The sequence below is a fragment of the Coregonus lavaretus genome (genome assembly GCF_964263955.1).
Source record: "Coregonus lavaretus genome assembly, chromosome: 31".
In the NCBI taxonomy this organism is placed as follows: Eukaryota; Metazoa; Chordata; class Actinopteri; order Salmoniformes; family Salmonidae; genus Coregonus; species Coregonus lavaretus.
Window position 1 is genome coordinate 6227868 of NC_140018.1, and position 22350 is coordinate 6250217.

Consider the following 22350-nt stretch of genomic DNA (forward strand, 5'->3'; position numbering starts at 1 on the left):
GCTGGGGTCCTGCATCACAACTGTCCCATTTACTGTCTTTACTCCTCCTCCTCATCCCTCCCCATCCATCTGCCTCTCCTTCAGCTGAATTACCCTATCCATCCATCTGCCTCTCCTTCAGCTGAATTACCCTATCCATCCATCTGCCTCTCCTTCAGCTGAATTACCCTATCCATCCATCTGCCTCTCCTTCAGCTGAATTACCCTATCCATCCATCTGCCTCTCCTTCAGTTGAATTACCCTATCCACCCATCTGCCTCTCCTTCAGCTGAATTACCCTATCCACCCATCTGCCTCTCCTTCAGCTGAATTACCCTATCCACCCATCTGCCTCTCCTTCAGCTGAATTACCCTATCCACCCATCTGCCTCTCCTTCAGCTGAATTACCCGATCCACCCATCTGCCTCTCCTTCAGCTGAATTACCCTATCCACCCATCTGCCTCTCCTTCAGCTGAATTACCCTATCCACCCATCTGCCTCTCCATCAGCTGAATTACCCTATCCATCCATCTGCCTCTCCTTCAGCTGAATTACCCTATCCATCCATCTGCCTCTCCTTCAGCTGAATTACCAAATCCATCCATCTGCCTCTCCTTCAGCTGAATTACCCAATCCATCCATCTGCCTCTCCTTCAACTGAATTACCCAATCCATCCATCTGCCTCTCCTTCAGCTGAATTACCCTATCCACCCATCTGCCTCTCCTTCAGCTGAATTACCCAATCCATCCATCTCTCCCTGGCCCTGGATGGGGCATGGATGGAGGGAGGGAGGGAGGGAGGGAACGAGGGAGCGAGGGAGGGAGGGAGGGAGGGAGGGAGGGAGCGAGGGAGGGAGGGAGGGAGGGAGGGAGGGAGGGAGGGAGGGAGGGAGGGAGGGAGGGAGGGAGGGAGGGAGGGAGGGAGGGAGGGTTGTTTTAGGGGTTTTATAAATGTTATTGTCCACCACTGGGCTATATGGGGTTATTATAATTTATTCACATTACTTTACTTTAATAGAATATTTGTTTTAATTGATTACTTTATTATTTCATCTCTATAGAGCTGATGACTATTCTGACAAAATCACTATTTTAATAGTTCTTCAAAGCAAATAAGGCGTACTTTTATAAATGCTGAATACCAACTATTTATCACTTAGACTATCAATCACATGTCAATCACAACTATCAATCACATGTCAATCACAACTATCAATCACATGTCAATCACAACTATCAATCACATGTCAATCACAACTATCAATCACATGTCAATCACAACTATCAATCACATGTCAATCACAACTATCAATCACATGTATTTTCAAGCATCTGCTTTCTATCCCTCTCCATCACCCGTTCCCTCTTCTCTCTGTGTTTGCTCCGCACAAGTTTAAGCAAGCGTGCAATGGATTATGGTATTTGTAGTTAATTACCAAGTTTTCTGCGCTAAACTATGTATAAAATTGGCCTTTTGGAAACTACAACTCCCTACTACATCGCACAGTTTAGGCTTCATCTCATTTATCTCTACAGAAACTGCACATGGAGCTCATAGAAAAAACCCGAACAAAATGGAATTCAAATAATTGAACTGATGTTGGTCAATTAGTTGTTTAAAAACCAAAAGATACCCAACATTTCTGTTAATCGCACAGCACTATTGGGGGTGTTAAAACGGGGTTGGGGAGCCTGTGTTTGTCCTGGATACTCAGCTACAGGGTTAGGGAGCCTGTGTTTGTCCTGGATACTCAGCTACAGGGATAAGGAGCCTGTGTTTGTCCTGGATACTCAGCTACAGGGTTAGGGAGCCTGTGTTTGTCCTGGATACTCAGCTACAGGGTTAGGGAGACTGTGTTTGTCCTGGATACTCAGCTACAGGGTTAGGGAGACTGTGTTTGTCCTGGATACTCAGCTACAGGGATAAGGAGCCTGTGTTTGTCCTGGATACTCAGCTACAGGGTTAGGGAGCCTGTATTTGTCCTGGATACTCAGCTAGCCTGCCCTGCAATGACTCCCTCAGCAGTGTAGGTTTACGACTAACTGTGCATGTCCTTGAGTAATCAGTTCCTTGTGGAATAAGCATCACCTGGGATGCCAAGTCCCCTCTCCCTTACACACATACTAACAAACACTCATGTGCATGCACAGGATATATTTCTGGATGTTCTCCTTAGAGTGGACCGTGTCACAGGGTCTATATTTAGATGTTCTCCTTAGAGTGGACCGTGTCACACAAACACACGCATGCGGACACACACAGAAAAACAAACACACATGCAAACGCACACACGCACACACGCACGCATGCACACACACACACACACACACACACACACACATACACAAAAGCACACACACAAAAGCACACACACACACACACACACTGATTCTCCTCCTTGCTAACCAACAGCTCAACAACAGCAACCCTGCAGGGACAAACAGAGGCGGAGCAGCAGGCACTGAGGGAAGGAATGGGTTCAGGATCACTGGTCAACACGGTGACAGTAACAAACACAGGGATAGGACACACTCCAAGCTAAGACCCAGTCCCTCTCGGCTTAGACCCAGTCCCTCTCGGCTTAGACCCAGTCCCTCTCGGCTTAGACCCAGTCCCTCTCGGCTTAGACCCAGTCCCTCTCGGCTTAGACCCAGTCCCTCTCGGCTTAGACCCAGTCCCTCTCGGCTTAGACCCAGTCCCTCTCGGCTTAGACCCAGTCCCTCTCGGCTTAGACCCAGTCCCTCTACGCTTAGACCCAGTCCCTCTACGCTTAGACCCAGTCCCGCTAGGCTTAGGCCCAGTCCCTCTAGGCTTAGACCCAGTCCCTCTAGGCTTAGACCCAGTCCCGCTAGGCTTAGACCCAGTCCCGCTAGGCTTAGACCCAGTCCCGCTAGGCTTAGACCCAGTCCCGCTAGGCTTAGGCCCAGTCCCTCTAGGCTTAGACCCAGTCCCTCTAGGCTTAGACCCAGTCCCTCTAGGCAGGAGCGGTTAAGACCCTTCTCAGATCTAGATTGAGCTACTAAACAGAACACACTGGATCTCTTCACCTTCGTGCCTGCCTGCTGTTTATATGGTTATTTTTCAACATGACCATGAAAAATTGAGCTCTCTTCAGAAATCCACCTTTTTTAGACAGGCAGTCAGACAGGCAGACAGACAGACAGTCAGACAGGCAGACAGGCAGACAGACAGAAGGAAAGGCAGTCAGACAGACAGGCAGACAGACATGTAGACAGGCAGACAGGCCTGTCAGGGGGCATTTTTCCTTCAGCTGCTGGAGAGCGGTACATATCATATGTATCACCATGGATCAGACTTAACCCGAGCTGAGCTGAGCTGAGTTCCCAAGTCCCTCGCAACATTTCACCATGGAAACCACCCCTAGACTAGCCGTGTGATTGGTTCGTGCACTCAACAGGCAGACAGACAGTCTGTCTTACAACATGCAAAATATTTTCCCCAGAGCTTTCTCCCTTGTCTCCATAGTGATTCTGACCTGTAGTGGTAATAACAGTGATTTTCCCATGACACCCTGAGAGAAACCACACACACATGCACGCATGTACGCACAACACACACACACACACACACACACACAAACACACACCATCCAATCCATCCGGGAGCGAGTCAGCTAGGCTATAACCCGTCTGTCTGAAAGCTAGTTGGACATCATAAGAATTTTCCGCCACACATCAAAGGTCAGAGGGGCTTGATGATGCTCCTCCATCATTCCTCATCTCTCTTTGACACCTTCTTCAAAAGACAGGGACAGAAGGTGAAGGGACAGAGAGAGAATGGACACCAAATGCCAGCCTTACAGAAAAAATGCCAGTGAAATGCCACTACCGGACATGCAGGGATTGTTCCATGACCCTCTCTAGATCAGTGTGTGGACGCACACATACGCACGAACACACAGACGCACACACGCACGCACGCACGCACACACACAGTCTTGTACAGCTAACCTTGTGGGGACACACAATTCAGTCCCATTCAAAATCCTATTTTCCCTAACCCCTAACCCTAAACCTAACCCTAACCCGTACTCTTGCCCTTACCTTAACCGTAACCCTAACCTTTAACCTTAACCCAAAAACCTAACCTTAACCCTAAACCTTAACCTATCCCTAGCTCCTAATCCTAACCCTAAAACTAACCCTAACGTAATTTTAACCTTAACCCCCTACAAATAACATTTGACCACGTGGGGACTAACAAAATGTCCCCAGTTGGTCATATTTTTGTTTGTTTACTATTCTTGTGGGGACTTCTGGACTTCTGGTCCCCACAAGAATAGTTAAACACGTCCACTAAGGTGAGCACGCTTACACACACACTTAGATTCACACGTGCACACATAGGTGAGCACGAAGGCACACACACACTCACACACACACACACACACACACACACGCAGACACACACACACACACACACACACACACACACACACACACACAGACAGACACACAAAAGAGGATTCTATTTTAAAAGAATTTCCTTTTGTCAGAGCAGAAAAACAGCACATCCTGTTGTCTATAGCCTGGCTCTATTGATCGCATAAATGGAATTGGAAAGCAATACACAGCTGGGAGTATAAACAATGCTAACATCCTTCCTTGTCTGGCTGCATTACTGAAGCTACCAGCGATGCTCTCTCACCCTCTCAGGGCCTTTATGTGTGTAATAAGAGGCATGTAAACTGGGAATGCTCCATCAAACAGTGTTTGTTTCTGCTTTTTTTCTATTCAGCTCTCATGTCATCCCTCCAGTGTTGAGAAAGGGATCTAGGCTAGAATATATGGGCAAACAGTGGTATGTAAAACAGATGTATACTTAGCCTATATCAAGCCGATATACATTGAGTCAAACACGGCATACACCCTTAGAAAAAAGGGTTCCAAAAGGGTTCTTCGGCTGTCCCCATAGGAGAACCCTTTATCATTCCATGTAGAACCATCTGTGTAAAGGGTTCTACATGGAACTCAGAAGTGTTCTACCTGGAACCAAAAAGGGTTCTTCAAAGGGTTCTCCTATGGGGACAACCAAATAACCCTTTTAGGTTCTAGATAGCACCTTTTTTTCTGTAGTGTAGTCGGCACTGTGATACTTGAAATGAACAAAGTCTCTTTGTGTGCTAAGAACAAGGTACAAGTTTAGTTCTGTTCTACATAGAACAGGATGGCTTGGAGACAGGCTCAGAAACAAACGGAGGAAACAATCTAACTGATGTTTGAACTAGAAATCTACTGATGTTTGAACTAGAAATCTACAGATGTTTGAACTAGAAATATACTGATGTTTGAACTAGAAATATACTGATGTTTGAACTAGAAATCTACTGATGTTTGAACTAGAAATATACTGATGTTTGAACTAGAAATATACTGATGTTTGAACTACAAATCTACTGATGTTTGAACTACAAATCTACTGATGTTTGAACTACAAATCTACTGATGTTTGAACTAGAAATCGACTGATGTTTGAACTACAAATCTACTAATGTTTGAACTAGAAATCTACTGATGTTTGAACTACAAATCTACTGATGTTTGAACTACAAAACTACTGATGTTTGAACTAGAAATATACTGATGTTTGAACTAGAAATCTACTGATGTTTGAACTAGAAATATACTGATGTTTGAACTATAAATCTACTGATGTTTGAACTAGAAATATACTGATGTTTGAACTAGAAATCTACTGATTTTGAACTAGAAATCTACTGATTTTGAACTAGAAATATACTGATGCATGATGGCTCAGAAAGCAATGTAAAGCACAGGGACAAAACCAACTGTTAGGACAAAACCAACTGTTAGGACAAAACCAACTGTGAGCCTCGAAGCTCATCGTTCCTGGTCATTTGATCCAGATTGTGTTGGACTGTGGACTGTTGAAAGCACATCGTAGCACATGCCACCCCATCTAATCTCATGCCACCCCATCTAATCTCATGCCACCCCATCTAACCTCATGCCACCCCATCTAACCTCATGCCACCCCATCTAACCTCATGCCACCCCATCTAACCTCATGCCACCCAATCTACCCTCATGCCACCCCATCTAACCTCATGCCACCCCATCTAACCTCATGCCACCCAATCTACCCTCATGCCACCAATTCTAACCTCATGCCACCCAATCTAATCTCATGCCACCCCATCTAACCGCATGCCACCCCATCTTCCAAAAGGAAGAGAGCGAGAGAGAGAGAGAGAGAGAGAGAGAGAGAGAGAGAGAGAGAGAGAGAGAGAGAGAGAGAGAGAGAGAGAGAGAGAGATGAAGAGAGAGAGAGAGGGAGAGAGAGAGAGAGAGAGAGAGAGAGAGAGAGAGAGAGAGAGAGAGAGAGAGAGAGAGAGAGAGAGAGAGAGAGAGAGAGAGAGAGAGAGAGATGAAGAGAGAGAGAGAGGGAGAGAGAGAGAGAGAGAGAGAGAGAGAGAGAGAGGGAGAGAGAGAGAGAGAGAGAAGAGAGATGAAGAGAGAGAGAGAGGGAGAGAAGAGAGAGAGAGAGAGAGGAGAGAGAGAGAGAGGAGAGAGAGAGAGAGGGAGAGAGATGGTAGGGGAAATGTGGTTAAGGCAAGTAAAACCCCTGTTCTGAGTCAGTGGGATTGCAGGTCTACAGGATATTACACCTTTCAGACTTAAAACATAGAAGCTTTAGATAACTAGGACAGGGTGATCCCCAATCTGTCATAATAGGTTTGTTTTTACAAAATGATATAGACAGAACAGCAATGTACATAATTGATAATGGTGTTATTAAACACTTTATTAAAACATGTATTAGACTACACTCATATTACAACTTCATCAGTAGGCCTGTAAACCAAAAGCCAATGTTTATCCAGGCTGCGGAGATAAAATAACAGCCATTGTCTATCGAAACCCAATAATAGGCCTATTGCTTAGGCCTATCTCAAGACAGGCCTCAATATGGTGCCACCGCCTGCGTGCCAGGGATAACGGACTGATAATTATGACGGTATCTGTCACCACAATATATGTCTGTTTACTTATTCATGGAGGTATTACGGCTACTTACTCAATCAATTGGCTTCCAATTGCGAAGCTTCACTGTATTAGATAAACATTAATGATGCATTAGGCTAGTTGTCCCGACGGCAGAGGCGTCGAGTTTCGCTGTCCTCTCCTCAGAGACTCCTCATCGTCTTAACTGCTTAGTGTTGCTACAAAGTTTCTTGTTTGAAATAGTCAAGCTAACAAATGGTTCAGGCAGGCCTATATGCACACAAAGTTATGGGCAGCATCCCTTTTAATTGGTTGAGTAACTGTTATAAATGTATGGGCAGCATCCCTTTTAATTGCTTTTAAAACTGGTTGAAAGAGGTCTTTTCAACATATAGTGCTCATAGGGTTGGCTGGGTTGAAGAGTCACCTTTTCCAGCCTGGTCTCATAGACTTGACATAATATAGTAAATGTAAATTCGGAACACTCAAATAGTATGATACGTTACATTTGGCATGGGTAAACAAGACAGAATGTTAATTAAGGCAAAAAAAGGAAGGAAGAGTGGTTGGTTGGGGTGGATGGGTAGGCATATATTGCGAATGTCTAGCAACTCAAAGGTTGCGTGTTCTAATCTCATCAAGGACAAATTTAGCATTTGAGGTCATTTGCGGCTTTTCAACTACTTACTATCTTTGGGCTACTTTGCACATACTTAGCATGTGAGCTAACGCTAACCCTAACCTTAACCATTTTAGCTAACTCTTCCCCTAACCCTAACCTTAACCCTTTAACCCAACCCCTAATCTTAACCCTAACCTTAAACCTAACGCCTAGCCATCTAGCAAACGTTAGTGTTAGTCAACTAGCTAACGTTAGCCACAACAAATTGGAAATCGTAACATATCATACATTTAGCAAATTCGTAACATATCATACATTTTGCAAATTCGTAAACATATTGTACATTTTGCATATTCGTAACATATTGTACATTTTGCAAATCTGTATTCATCATGCAATTTGTAATTCATAATATATCATACAAAATGGATGATGGACATCCACAAATTAATACATACCATTCGAAACGTGACATATCATACTGTAACGACCCTGTATTGTGTTCTGTGTTCATGGATGTGTGATCGTTCTCATGGGTGCTAGCAGGGGTTAAATATGCCAGGACAGATGGAAAGGTTGGGGGGGTATGATGGGTAATCCCGCGGGGTTTTGGAATGCTTAAATAGGGGTTACGGTCTCATCTCTTTTTCTTCTGTTCGGGACCCTTGATTTGACATGTTCTATTTGTGTATGTTCGAGGTTTAGCGGCGTGGGTTGTGGCCTGAACAATAGCCCATTCAGGAATAAACCTGTGTTCTGCCTGTACACCTGGTGCCCGTCTCTCTTTTACTTTATGACCCAGCTGGGTCATTACATTGGTGTCAGAAGTGCTTTCGAACGACGGGATAGATCGAGATTAGGCGAGTTAGCTGTTTCAGTATAGGCCGTGGTTAGCTTTAGCGTGACTCGCATCTACGGTCATGATGATCGGGGCGAGGCGGAAAGTTAAGGAAGAGTCGGACAAAGTGTCCGTTGTGGGCTCGGGTGTACCCGGTCGGGAGGGTCAGGCGATGACGGCTGTAGAAGAGCTGGAGAGCCACATGGCGGGAGTTAAATTGTCAGTCAGCAAGATGGCAGAACGGGCGGGTTTTCCTTCAAACCGCTCGACCAGAACAGACGTCACGGCGACGGAGATATCGACGTCACCGCGTGCGGAAATGGCTGGACCTCCTTATGTAAACAGAGATGGCAGCGCCCTATTGCCATTAGCCACGGTAGCGGCTAAACTTCCAAAGTTCAATGGACAAGGTAAATGGGAAGTTTTTTTCACTCAATTCGAGTTGTTGGCTAGAGCCGGGAGGTGGTCTGACGAGACGAAAGGGTTACAGCTTGCCCTGAGCCTGTCAGAGGAGGCGTCGGAATGCCTGCTAACGCTAGCCCCGGACGAGAGGGGCGACTACGGTGCGCTAGTGGAGGCATTGGGGGGCCGTTTCGGCAGCGATGCACAGCCCAACATGCTGCGGATTGAACTGAATAACAAAAAGAGACTTCAGGGGGAATCATTAAAGGCGTTGGCAAGTGATATTCTGAGCCTGACCAGGCGGGCTTATGCAACTATGCCGATTGGGGTGCAAGACGAGCTGGCACGGGACAGTTTTATTAGAGCGCTCTCCCCCACCGAACTGGGTAAGCATGTGCAGATGTCGGACCCAGCATCTCTGCGGGCTGCAGTGGAGATAGCCAGGAAGAGGGAGCTGATCTGGGGTGAGGGAGTGAGAGTGGAGGTTGCCAGTCAACCAGAGGTGAGAGCAGCGGCGGCCGGGGTGCCGGGGGTCACCAAACCAGAGTGGGTCGACGAGTTGGGAGGGTTAGTCAAGACCGCTTCGCTTGTCATTGAGAGGGGCTCCAGACAACATCGCAGTGTCAGCTCAACTTCCATTGTCTGCTGGGGTTGTGGCCAGCCTGGCCACATTCAGCGGGAGTGTGGCAGATTCTCCAGTCAACAGGGAAACGACAGCGGGTTCTCGCGCAGGGGGCAGCGCGGGCCCATTCCTCCGCCCCCGAACCCACAGTAAGCAGAAGAGGTACCCAGCAGTGCAGGCAAGAGGGTGGGGACCTGCTTCCCCAGGGTGTAGCTGCCACCGTGTTTCCTAGTCCGGTAGTTGTGGTGGGACGTACCACCGTTGGGGACTTCTGCAATGTCATCGTCAAGGTAGAGGGGGTGGAATGTTTGGCCCTGGTCGACACGGGCTCTACAGTAACCCTGGTGAGACCAGACATACTACCTGTTGGGGTGCGGGTGGAGCCGACCCTTGTCCAGCTACGGACTGTCACGGGGGAGCTAGCCCCCATGTTAGGGAAGTGTCGGGTGTCTGTGACTGTGGGGGGGAGAACTGTGGGGTGTCCGGTGTGGGTAGCAGCGGTACAGGACCCCTGTATACTGGGAATGGACTTTTTGAAAAACTGTGGGGCTCAGTTGGACTTAGCTTCGGGCACTTTGAGGCTGTCGGGGGGGCCCACAGTGGGAATGTCGCCTTCGGGAGGGCCAGCAGGGGGCAGGGCTGTCCCTCCGTCTTCCTCCAAGCTTGCCGAAACTCCACTGGTCGTCCCGGCTGCTCCCTTGGTCGTTGTGCCATCCCAGCAGCTGTCTCCGGCGGCAACGACCTTCACTCCCCATAATGGTGCAAGCACAGGCATCCCAGTAGCCCAAAACACACTGGCTCCTTCACCCCATCAGCCCGACGGGGGGAAGGAGGAAGTTATCGACGCCGTTGAGGCTGTGTGGCTGAAAAACTGTCAAGGTCTGGACGAGAGACAACAGAGACAGTTAAAGCAGCTTCTGTTTGACTTTAAAGATAGCTTCGCTTGGGGGGAAGATGAGGTAGGGCAAACGCACCTGGTTCAGCACGACATCGACACTGGGGACAACCAACCCATTAAAATTCGGCCCCGTCGCATTCCCCTTGCCAAGAGGGAAGCAGCAGCCACAGCTATTGCTGACATGTTGCGGGCTGATTTCATTGAGCCATCAGATAGCCCATGGTCCGCGCCGGTTGTCATGGTGCCTAAGAAAGGGGGTAAACTTAGGTTTTGTGCGGACTACAGGGGCCTAAATTCTGTCACCATTAAAGACTCTTACCCCATACCGAGGATCGATGAGTCGCTAGACCACGTCAGAGGGTCCTCGTGGTTCTCTTCCCTTGATCTGCGCAGTGGCTACTGGCAGGTGCCCCTCTCGCCTGGGGCACGTGAAAAAACGGCCTTCTCCACGGATAGGGGCCATTGGCAGTTCAAGGTGCTGTGCTTTGGGCTTTGTAATGCTCCTGCCACCTTTGAGAGGCTCATGGACAGAGTGCTGGCGGGGGTTCCGAGAGACGAGTGTGTCGTGTACCTAGACGACATATTGGTACACGGCACGTCGTTTGAGGGGGCACTGGGGGCACTTAGGCGAGTGCTGGAGAGGATCTCGGGGGCGGGGCTAAAATTACACCCGGAAAAGTGCCATTTCATGCAAAGGGAGTTGGCGTTCCTGGGTCATCAGCTGGGTGGTGAGGGTATCAGCACGATGCCAGACAAAGTGGAGGCTGTGAGGGGGTGGCCAATTCCAAGGGGAAAAAAAGAGGTTAAGAGCTTCCTGGGTCTGGCATCCTACTATCGTAGGTTTGTGAAAGGGTTTGCGGGGATAGCAGCTCCTTTGAACCACCTTCTCAAGAAGGACACTGTTTTTCAGTGGACCGAAGAGCACCAGCGGGCGTTTGAGGCCCTCAAACGTGCCCTGGTGGAGGCCCCTGTCCTGTCCTCACCAGACCCAAACCGTCCGTTTATCCTGGACACCGACGCAAGCAATGAGGGCTTGGGAGCCGTGCTGGCTCAGCGTGGTTCTGACGGGGAGCACGTAGTAGCTTATTACAGCAGAACTTTTGATAAGGCTGAAAAACGCTACTGCGTGACAAGGAGGGAGCTTTTGGCTGTCGTGGCAGCAGTACGCCATTTCAAGTACTACCTGGGGGGCCTGCCGTTTGTGGTGCGGACGGATCACTCCGCCCTGCAGTGGCTTCTCTCCTTCAAGGAGCCAGAGGGTCAGATCGCCCGCTGGTTGGAGGAGCTGCAACCCTACGACTTCCAGGTGGAGCACAGGGCCGGCCTTCGCCACAGCAATGCAGACGCCTTGTCCCGCCGCCCGTGTGCTGAGGACGGCTGTGGGTACTGCGCCAAACGGGTGGAGCGAGAGAGGGAACTGTGCATGGAGGAGGGAGTCACCGCCACGGTGAGTCAGCTGAGGGTGACAGAGTGCCGGGAGCTTGAGGCTGTGGACGTCGGGGAGTGGAGGCGTCGCCAGGAGGAGGACGCAGAGCTGCGTCCTGTGCTGGGGTGGGTGGAAGAGAGAAGACGACCGCCATGGGGGGAAGTAGCCCCTCTATCACCAGTCACCAAAGGACTCTGGGCTAAATTCTCAGTCCTTAGAGTGGCTGAGGGAGTGCTCCAGAGGGGGTGGAAAAAGCCAGCTACTGGAGAAATGACGTGGCAGGTAGTGGTTCCCAAAAGGCTGCAAGGGAGCGTGTTACAGCAGCTTCACGGTGGAGTAGGCGCAGGGCATTTTGGGGTCTCCAAAACGTTAAAGCGCGTACGTAAAGGCTTCTATTGGGCCAGGCACAGGAGGGATGTGGAGGACTTTTGCAGGCAGTGCGATGAGTGTGCTGCTAAGAAAGGACCTCCAGGTCAGTCACACGCCCTCCTACAACAATTCCCAGTAGGGGAGCCCATGGAGAGACTGGGGGTAGACATAGTTGGACCGTTTCCAACCACAGACAGCGGTAACAGGTGGATTCTAACTGCTATGGACTACTTCACCAAGTGGCCAGAGGCTTACGCTCTCCCAGACCAGGAGGCAGAAACAGTAGCTGATGCATTGGTAGGGGGAATAATCAGTCGGTTCGGGGTGCCACAGTCTATACACAGCGACCAGGGAAGAAACTTTGAGTCACGGGTGTTCTCAGAGTTGTGTAGACGGTTAGGCGCGGAGAAGACGCGCACTACTCCGCTTCACCCCCAGAGTGATGGGCTGGAATCGACTGCGTGCTCCCCAGCGCTACTAATGTTAGGTCGTGAGTTGCGCACCCCAGCCGAACTGACGTTTGGCCACCCTCCTGATAACGACGACGGGGTTTTGCCTGGCCCGAACTATGTTCGTCGACTGCAGAACCGGTTAGAAGCGGCTCACACCTTCGCAAGAGAGCAACTCGAGAACGCAGGAATGCGCCAAAAGCGCCACTATGACTCACGCGCTAGGGGGAGGCACTTTGGAGCGGGAGAACGCGTGTGGCTTCACAACCCCACGCGCAAGAAGGGGCGGTGCCCAAAGCTGGACAGTGCCTGGGTGGGGCCGTGCCTGGTGATAGAGAGAGTGGGGGAGGTGACGTACCGGGTGGAGGACCGGGTGGAGGTTCCCCCACGGGGCAGGAAGGTGGTGGTCCACCGGGATCGATTGGCGCCCTACAGAGGGAGGAAAACGGTAGGGAATGGAAGTGAGGACTCTGATGTGAGCACACGGGGACAGTCTAGCGAGGAGACTCTAGTGCAAGCTGAGCCTGGGACGGGGGCTGCCTCTTCGGAGGGCGCTGGAAATGACATTGGGGCAGATGAGTGTTCTGGGGGTCCACCAGTGAGAGTCAAGGGGAGGCACAAGAGACTGATGCGACCTCCGGGTCGTTTTAAGGATTTTGTTTTGTAACCCTAGGGGCTAGGGTTTAGAAAGGGGGGGGCTATGTAACGACCCTGTATTGTGTTCTGTGTTCATGGATGTGTGATCGTTCTCATGGGTGCTAGCAGGGGTTAAATATGCCAGGACAGATGGAAAGGTTGGGGGGGTATGATGGGTAATCCCGCGGGGTTTTGGAATGCTTAAATAGGGGTTACGGTCTCATCTCTTTTTCTTCTGTTCGGGACCCTTGATTTGACATGTTCTATTTGTGTATGTTCGAGGTTTAGCGGCGTGGGTTGTGGCCTGAACAATAGCCCATTCAGGAATAAACCTGTGTTCTGCCTGTACACCTGGTGCCCGTCTCTCTTTTACTTTATGACCCAGCTGGGTCATTACAATACTAAATATGAAAAATGTATGCACTCACTAACTGTAAGTCGCTCTGGATAAGAGCGTCTGCTAAATGACTAAAATGTAAATGTAAATGTTGAGTCTCGGATTTATGTACAGAATAATACGAAATGCTATGAGACCAGGTTGCGTCTTCCCTTGGCACGGTAGGCTAGCCTATCCGATGTCTGTCGTCAACCAATAACCCGACGAACCCGTGCCCTGTCTGTCTAGTTGTGCGTGGCGCGTGCACGGACGATGTGCATCCAATGTCATTTCTGATGTTAATTAGGGCAAGTATTATGATTGCGCTACAGCATCAGCAAAATTCACTCCTCCAACAACAGGCTTTGTCCATTCAGCATAATGTTGCCGTCATACAAAAAGGACCATGTCATGTGTCAATAACATTTTCCTCACGTTTTCAGGGGTGAGGTCAGAAGCCAATCTGAGCGCAATTAACTTTGTACTTACGCATCTAAACCAGTGTGTTCATCGGTGTGCAGCTCAGAGTTTCCCTGACAACATCACAATAGTGCGTACATCTGCAGCTAATGAGCAACAACACATCAGCAGCAGGTCTCCGAATGTTACAATTCTCACATCTGAAATGCCTCACAATTTATTACGTGCATGCCAGATATAGGCTACCCTGCCCTGTTAATCAATTCAATATATTATTTCCACGATACATTGCAGCCTAAAGTAGGAATCTGCTTTAGACATGCACTCTCTTTCGTGCACCTTGCATGAGATGTTTTTGAACAGAGATCGTTCGGAAACAACTGTGTGCTTAGGCTACTCGGAGCAGGACCTCCTAACACAGCACACCCGGACAGAGGGGTGTTATTATAGGGACCAGTCATTCGAACCATGACCGCTATTCTGTCACCATGATCTTAAGAACAGCCGCGACGCAGTCAACAGGCCAGGTAAGGATGGACTAGAATCATATGGACCGAGCCCGGAGCTCACCTCACTACGTTTTCGCCATGCACGGAGACCGCCAGCCAGAAGAGAAAAATCACGTACCTTCACTTGACACACCAGGCTTCCGCGGGCTCCGAGCGATGGGGCCTGACGAAGTTGGAGTCTGATGCAGCGGCAATGTTTTGGTCCAAAATCGGGTGGAAAAAGCTGCGGCGGAAACAGGAACTGGGGAAGGCTGAAGTCGGAATAGGTACTGCTGCATGTGGCTCGGTCGGAGGAGACTCGAGTTGACTATAGACTGCAGTGCGCATGTATGCTCGTGTCAGATTGCTGTACTGGAGCCGCACTGATAGTTGGCCCTGTGGCACCGATTATTGGGTTTACGTCCCCTCGGCGGCTACTCGCCCCGCAGTTTGACAATCTGCAAAGCTAGTGCCACTGCATCAGCGTCGGGGAGAGAGAGAGGTATTGCGGTCACATAGCCTATATAAGCACTCCGAGAGCGAGGAAGCGCCAATGGAACTTTTGGTCACTGTGCACTAAACGCATGGGCTCTTCCGTGGCACCGCAGGCCGTAATGTCAATTTGCCCACTTTTCATTTTATGACATTGCACATGTCATCGTTTTAAGCGCTGGCAAGAACTAATCAATTTACAGTCCCGGCTACCAGGCTGGCCAGGGTCACTGCAATTCATTTTCACTTCACACAGCTATAAAGCACGGCCATAAAACGTGGACATATTCATACTCCGCCATCTCCTTGCATGGACATTGGCCTAGTCACTGTCTACCCTCTCATCTCCATCACAGTTCATAGAGTGGGGTCAGCTCAATCAATTACGTTTTATTGATATGGGCAATCAGTTTACTAATCAGATATATATGTGCGTCGAATCAGCAAATGTTCAGAGTTAGTAACACTATAATGAATGAGGGTTTAAGATAATAAAAACCTACAACTTTGCCAGTTTAATTTAGTTTCAACGTGAATACAAAATGATTCAAGGCAAGAACAGTACAGTAACCATGCGCAGTGCTATTCCTCAGGTTCACGCAAGACACATGGTGGAGATTACGTTCATGTTAAAACAGCTTTCGTCTATAAAGGAATGAGTGGGCCAACTTTGATCCTTTAGTCAATGGTCAGGATTGTCACTGGCTTTACTTACACAGTAGTGCCACCCAGTGTCCAGAAGGCAATACTACACCACCTGATTCCAAGGGCCCATTTGAGATAGACAGCCCAGTTATTACCCAAACAACTAACGGGCTTACTTTGTCTCAAGTGTCATGAGTGTAAAATGTCCGGTGGTATCGCTAATGTAAACGAATAAGCTAACAGCGGCGTTTCAGCACCACTGAAGCAGACAGCAACATAATCGGGATTCCGAAATTCAACTAACTGCACATGGCAGCGGACACCGATAGGCTCAGAATCAGCCTATACTAGTGCTGTAAGAAGCCGAGAAGCTTAGCAGGGGAAGGTTCCCCTAAAATTATTTTAGATATTCTGTGAAGTTATATTGACTTCAAAACAACATTTTGAATTGTAAATAATAGGGAATATATTGCAATTTAACGAAAATAGATCTCTCCATTGTTTCTCTGAATCTGCATTAGCCTACAAGTAAATTATTTTAACTTGATTACATCTTATTGATGTTACTAAATACCTCGCCAGGTCTTTAGCGTTTATTTGTTTTGTCCTTCATTCCGTTTTATTCTTATTTATTCCCATTTCAAGATTCCTCTAACAAAGCAATCTTAGGAGACGTGACGGTGTAATATTGCTACTCAGGTCATATTTGTAATGGAATGGTGTGTCTACATGGTCTGTAGTAACCTAGATCATTGAGGTCACAGAGGTCAGAGCTACACAGAGGTGAAAAGTCATTCACAGACCATGATGCAATGGGGTTTATTATACTGTACCCGAGACAGAAGAGGAAGCGAGACATCTCACTCCCTCCTTTGTTCTAGTACATATACAGTCAATGAACTAAGCAGATCAGATCCAGCTGGTATCGCATTGGTGCCTATGTGGGAGAGACAACCCATAAGACCCAGGCACCACTGGCTAAAATGAAAAAAAAATGGTGTCCATTAATATCACCTCATTTGCATATTTTAATACAATATTTCAGAATAATTATAATACAAAAAAAGTATTATAGTTGTGTCTACATTCTACTGGTTAAAGTTGATTGAGATGTGATTAATTGACAAAAAATTACCCTATTAGGGTGTGGTGCCTGGCCATAAGCAGACCGGAACTGTGACCATTATTTTCCAATGGTTAAAGGCATGCTTGAGGCATCTTCATTTATCCACCATCTTTGACTATACTATAGTGCTCTCTGTTTCCACCAGATGTCAGTGCTGCTCCTTTTAAAGAACTACTGAGAGTTGAGACTTTCTGATCTTTCTGCAGTCTCCTACACTGTCCTCTCCTTTATCCTCTTTCTGTTCATTATCATCATCATCGTCGTCATCATCATCGGCATCTTCTTCTTCTTCTTCATCATCATCATCATCATCATCATCATTGGCATAATTGTCATCATCATCACCGTCTTCATCATCACCGTCTTCTTCTTCTTCTTCTTCTTCTTCTTCTTCTTCTTCTTCTTCTTCTTCTTCTTCTTCTTCTTCTTCATTACAGTCACCATCATCATCACCCTCATCCTGATTATTGTCGTGCTTAGTTAAATTAGAAAGTCATTATTGTAATAGCAGTGGCACTAATAGTGCTAGCTAGTAATTATTGTAATAGAAGTGGCTCTAATAGTGCTAGCTAGTAATTATTGTAATAGAAGTGGCACTAATAGTGCTAGCTAGTAATTATTGTAATAGCAGTGGCACTAATAGTGCTAGCTAGTAATTATTGTAATAGCAGTGTCACTAATAGTGCTAGCTAGTACTTATTGTAATAGCAGTGTCACTAATAGTGCTAGCTAGTAATTATTGTAATAGCAGTGTCACTAATAGTGCTAGCTAGTAATTATTGTAATACAGTAGCAGTGGCACTAATAGTGCTAGCTAGTAATTATTGTAATAGCAGTGTCACTATCAGTGCTAGCTAGTAATTATTGTAATAGCAGTGGCACTAATAGTGCTAGCTAGTAATTATTGTAATAGCAGTGGCACTAATAGTGCTAGCTAGTAATTATTGTAATAGCAGTGTCACTATTAGTGCTAGCTAGTAATTATTGTAATAGCAGTGGCACTAATAGTGCTAGCTAGTAATTATTGTAATAGCAGTGGCACTAATAGTGCTAGCTAGTAATTATTGTAATAGCAGTGGCACTAATAGTGCTAGCTAGTAATTATTGTAATAGCAGTGGCACTAATAGTGCTAGCTAGTAATTATTGTAATAGCAGTGGCACTAATAGTGCTAGCTAGTAATTATTGTAATAGCAGTGGCACTAATAGTGCTAGCTAGTAATTATTGTAATACAGTAGCAGTGGCACTAATAGTGCTAGCTAGTAATTATTGTAATAGCAGTGTCACTATTAGTGCTAGCTAGTAATTATTGTAATAGCCGTGGCACTAATAGTGCTAGCTAGTAATTATTGTAATAGCAGTGGCACTAATAGTGCTAGCTAGTAATTATTGTAATAGCAGTGGCACTAATAGTGCTAGCTAGCAAAGAGATTTAGGTCAAAGGCACTGTGGTGTGATGTTGTCACTGTATTGTAGGGCTGTGACCATTATGGAGTTTTGACACCCCTGTCTGGAAAACTAATTGTTTTGATTGCTGGGCACTTTTGGAAATGAAGCTTCTCCTCTACTGGCGGAACACAGTTTTCCTGGAACCCCCCACAACTGTCCTGTATAGCCTATCTGAACCTGCGTGGCATGAGCCGTCTTCGCGCTCTCTCCCCGCATGGATAGAATAATACAGTCAGTCCACCCTCAAAACACTAGCTTACTAGGGATTGTTTCATTATGCAGTGTAGCCTACTACCTATAGCTATATACCATATTTAGCTGCTATTTATAAACTTTGTATAAAAGTTACACATCAAATAGCCTAACAAGGAGGAAAAATACTTAGCTTAAGGATACATTTAGCCACTATTTATTGTTGAACTCAGCAGGTTTTGACTGGCTAATAGCCTACACAAATGGGCTGCAATCAAGGCAAATTAAATTACTTCCAACTTGAGATACTCCCCTGGGCTTCTGCAGTCCTCCTGAGACATTGTGCATTATATGTCCATTGCGCTGCACACAATTTAAACTAAGTCTTGAATGATGCATGCCAAGACATACCAGAGATAAGGGACTGTTGATATTGCAACCACACAACTCAAACACCAGTTCACCAGTATGAAGAAACTTGCAAAAAGCTTTTTTTAGTTTGAGCCCTTAAGAACTGTTGACCGCTAAAGATGATAATCTGTTTGCATCTGCCAATTTATTGGCTGTCCAGTATCCAGGCAACCTGTCCCCAGAGCTTCCTATACAGTTAATCTCTTTCTGTAATGAGTTGAGGCCGGCAATTAAAGAGAATTTGAGGCTCAATTAAAGATGTTGCAGAACTGCTGTATTTGAAGCACCACTCCCTTCTGCCCAGTTTCCCTGATGTTGCTACGGCAATCAAGCTGTTTTTAACCATCCCTATAACTGTCGCTTCTGTGGAGAGATGGTTTTCTAAACTAAAACTCTACCTAAGACTTAGGTAGTTGTCTAATAAAACAACTACCTAAGAAGCGTTAGGCTCTTGGTCTGATATGAGCTTTTGAACACCTGAGTAAGCTCCGCCATTGTAGCCTTGACAATGGCATTTTTTCACCGATATCCCCTTACTTTCAATCAGCTCAATTATTTATATTTCAAGGCCTGAGGCACTTTGATCAGTCACATTCCTGAAGGCCAAAAAACAAACACTTAGCTTCCTAGTACACATGGAAATGAAAAAGGTGTAGGAATGACTTTTTGGAGGGTTTCTGTCAAAATGATTAAAAAAATGAAAAAAATAGACATCGATTACAGGCACATGGGCCCCCAGAGCTCGTGGGCACCCTCTCCTTGTGGGGACTAGGGGGTGTCCGGTACGCCAGTGTTCTCCTCCCAACCGTGCCGCTCTGCTCGTAAAATGATTACCATCTTTATCCACTTCATGTAAAAAAAATAAAAAATAAACTGCTATTAGGTAAACTATACATATATACTTGAAAATAAACTATACCTATATACTTGAAAATAAACTATACCTATATACTTGAAAATAAACTATACCTATACAGTGGGGAAAAAAAAGTATTTAGTCAGCCACCAATTGTGCAAGTTCTCCCACTTAAAAAGATGAGAGAGGCCTGTAATTTTCATCATAGGTACACGTCAACTATGACAGACAAATTGAGGAAAAAACATTTAGAAAATCACATTGTAGGATTTTTTATGAATTTATTTGCAAATTATGGTGGAAAATAAGTATTTGGTCACCTACAAACAAGCAAGATTTCTGGCTCTCACAGACCTGTAACTTCTTCTTTAAGAGGCTCCTCTGTCCTCCACTCGTTACCTGTATTAATGTCACCTGTTTGAACTTGTTATCAGTATAAAAGACACCTGTCCACAACCTCAAACAGTCACACTCCAAACTCCACTATGGCCAAGACCAAAGAGCTGTCAAAGGACACCAGAAACACAATTGTAGACCTGCACCAGGCTGGGAAGACTGAATCTGCAATATGTAAGCAGCTTGGTTTGAAGAAATCAACTGTGGGAGCAATTATTAGGAAATGGAAGACATACAAGACCACTGATAATCTCCCTCGATCTGGGGCTCCACGCAAAATCTCACCCCGTGGGGTCAAAATGATCACAAGAACGGTGAGCAAAAATCCCAGAACCACACGGGGGGACCTAGTGAATGACCTGCAGAGAGCTGGGACCAAAGTAACAAAGCCTACCATCAGTAACACACTACACCGCCAGGGACACAAATCCTGCAGTGCCAGACGTGTCCCCCTGCTTAAGCCAGTACATGTCCAGGCCCGTCTGAAGTTTACTAGAGTGCATTTGGATGATCCAGAAGAGGATTGGGAGAATGTCATATGTCATATGGTCAGATGAAACCAAAATAGAACTTGTCGTGTTTGGAGGACAAAGAATGCTGAGTTGCATCCAAAGAACACCATACCTACTGTGAAGCATGGGGGTGGAAACATCATGCTTTGGGGCTGTTTTTCTGCAAAGGGACCAGGACGACTGATCCGTGTAAAGGAAAGAATGAATGGGGCCATGTATCGTGTGATTTTGAGTGAAAACCTCCTTCCATCAGCAAGGGCATTGAAGATGAAACGTGGCTGGGTCTTTCAGCATGACAATGATCCCAAACACACCGCCCGGGCAACGAAGGAGTGGCTTCGCAAGAAGCATTTCAAGGTCCTGGAGTGGCCTAGCCAGTCTCCAGATCTCAACCCCATAGAAAATCTTTGGAGGGAGTTGAAAGTCCGTGTTGCCCAGCGACAGCCCCAAAACATCACTGCTCTAGAGGAGATCTGCATGGAGGAATTGGCCAAAATACCAGCAACAGTGTGTGAAAACCTTGTGAAGACTTACAGAAAACGTTTGACCTGTGTCATTGCCAACAAAGGGTATATAACAAAGTATTGAGAAACTTTTGTTATTGACCAAATACTTATTTTCCACCATAATTTGCAAATCAATTCATTAAAAATCCTACAATGTGATTTTCTGGATTTTCTTTCCTCATTTTGTCTGTCATAGTTGACGTGTACCTATGATGAAAATTACAGGCCTCTCTCATCTTTTTAAGTGGGAGAACTTGCACAATTGGTGGCTGACTAAATACTTTTTTTCCCCACTGTATACTTGAAAATAAACTGCTATTGGGTAAACTATACCTATCTACTTGAAAATAAACTGCTAGTGGGTAAACTATACCTATCTACTTGAAAATAAACTGCTATTGGGTAAACTATACCTATCTACTTGAAAATAAACTATAATTCCCCCCCATAAAATAATGTATTAAGACGATTATGACAATTTTATTTTTAGTTGACGGTTCTTTCCCATAATTATCGGTTACACAATTATATTGTGCCAGCCCTAATGTATAGTGGTACATTATCTTATGTTAGGTTATCTTTATGTTATGTTATCTTTATGTTATGTTATCTTTATGTTATGTTATCTTTATATTATGTTATATTTATGTTATGTTATCTTTATGTGGGTTATCTTCATGTAGGTTATCTTTATGTTAGGTTATGTTCATGTAGGTTATCTTTACATCTTGTTATCTTTATGTCATGTTATCTTTATGTTAGATTATCTTTATGTATGCTATCTTCATGTTATGGTATCTTTGTGTTAGGTTATCTTAATGTTATGTTATGTTTATGTAGGTTATCTTCATGTAGGTTATATTTATATTAGGTTATCTTTATGTTCTGTTATCTTTATGTTCTGTTATCTTTATCTTATGTTATCTATGTAGTTTATCTTCATGTAGGTTATCTTTATGTTAGGTTATCTTTATGTTAGGTTATCTTCATGTAGGTTATCTTTATGTTAGGTTATCTTTATGTTTTGTTATATGTATGTCAAACCAAATGTTATTCATCACATACACGTGTTTAGCATTTGTTATTGCGGGTGTTATGTAGGTTATCTTTATGTAAGGTTATCTTTATGTAAGGTTATCTTTTTTAGGTTATCTTCATGTAGGTTATCTTTATGAGTTAAATCTTTATGCTCTCCATTTGATCTTTGACCCTGGAGGTATCTGACATTTTGGCTTGTTGGGAAAAGAAA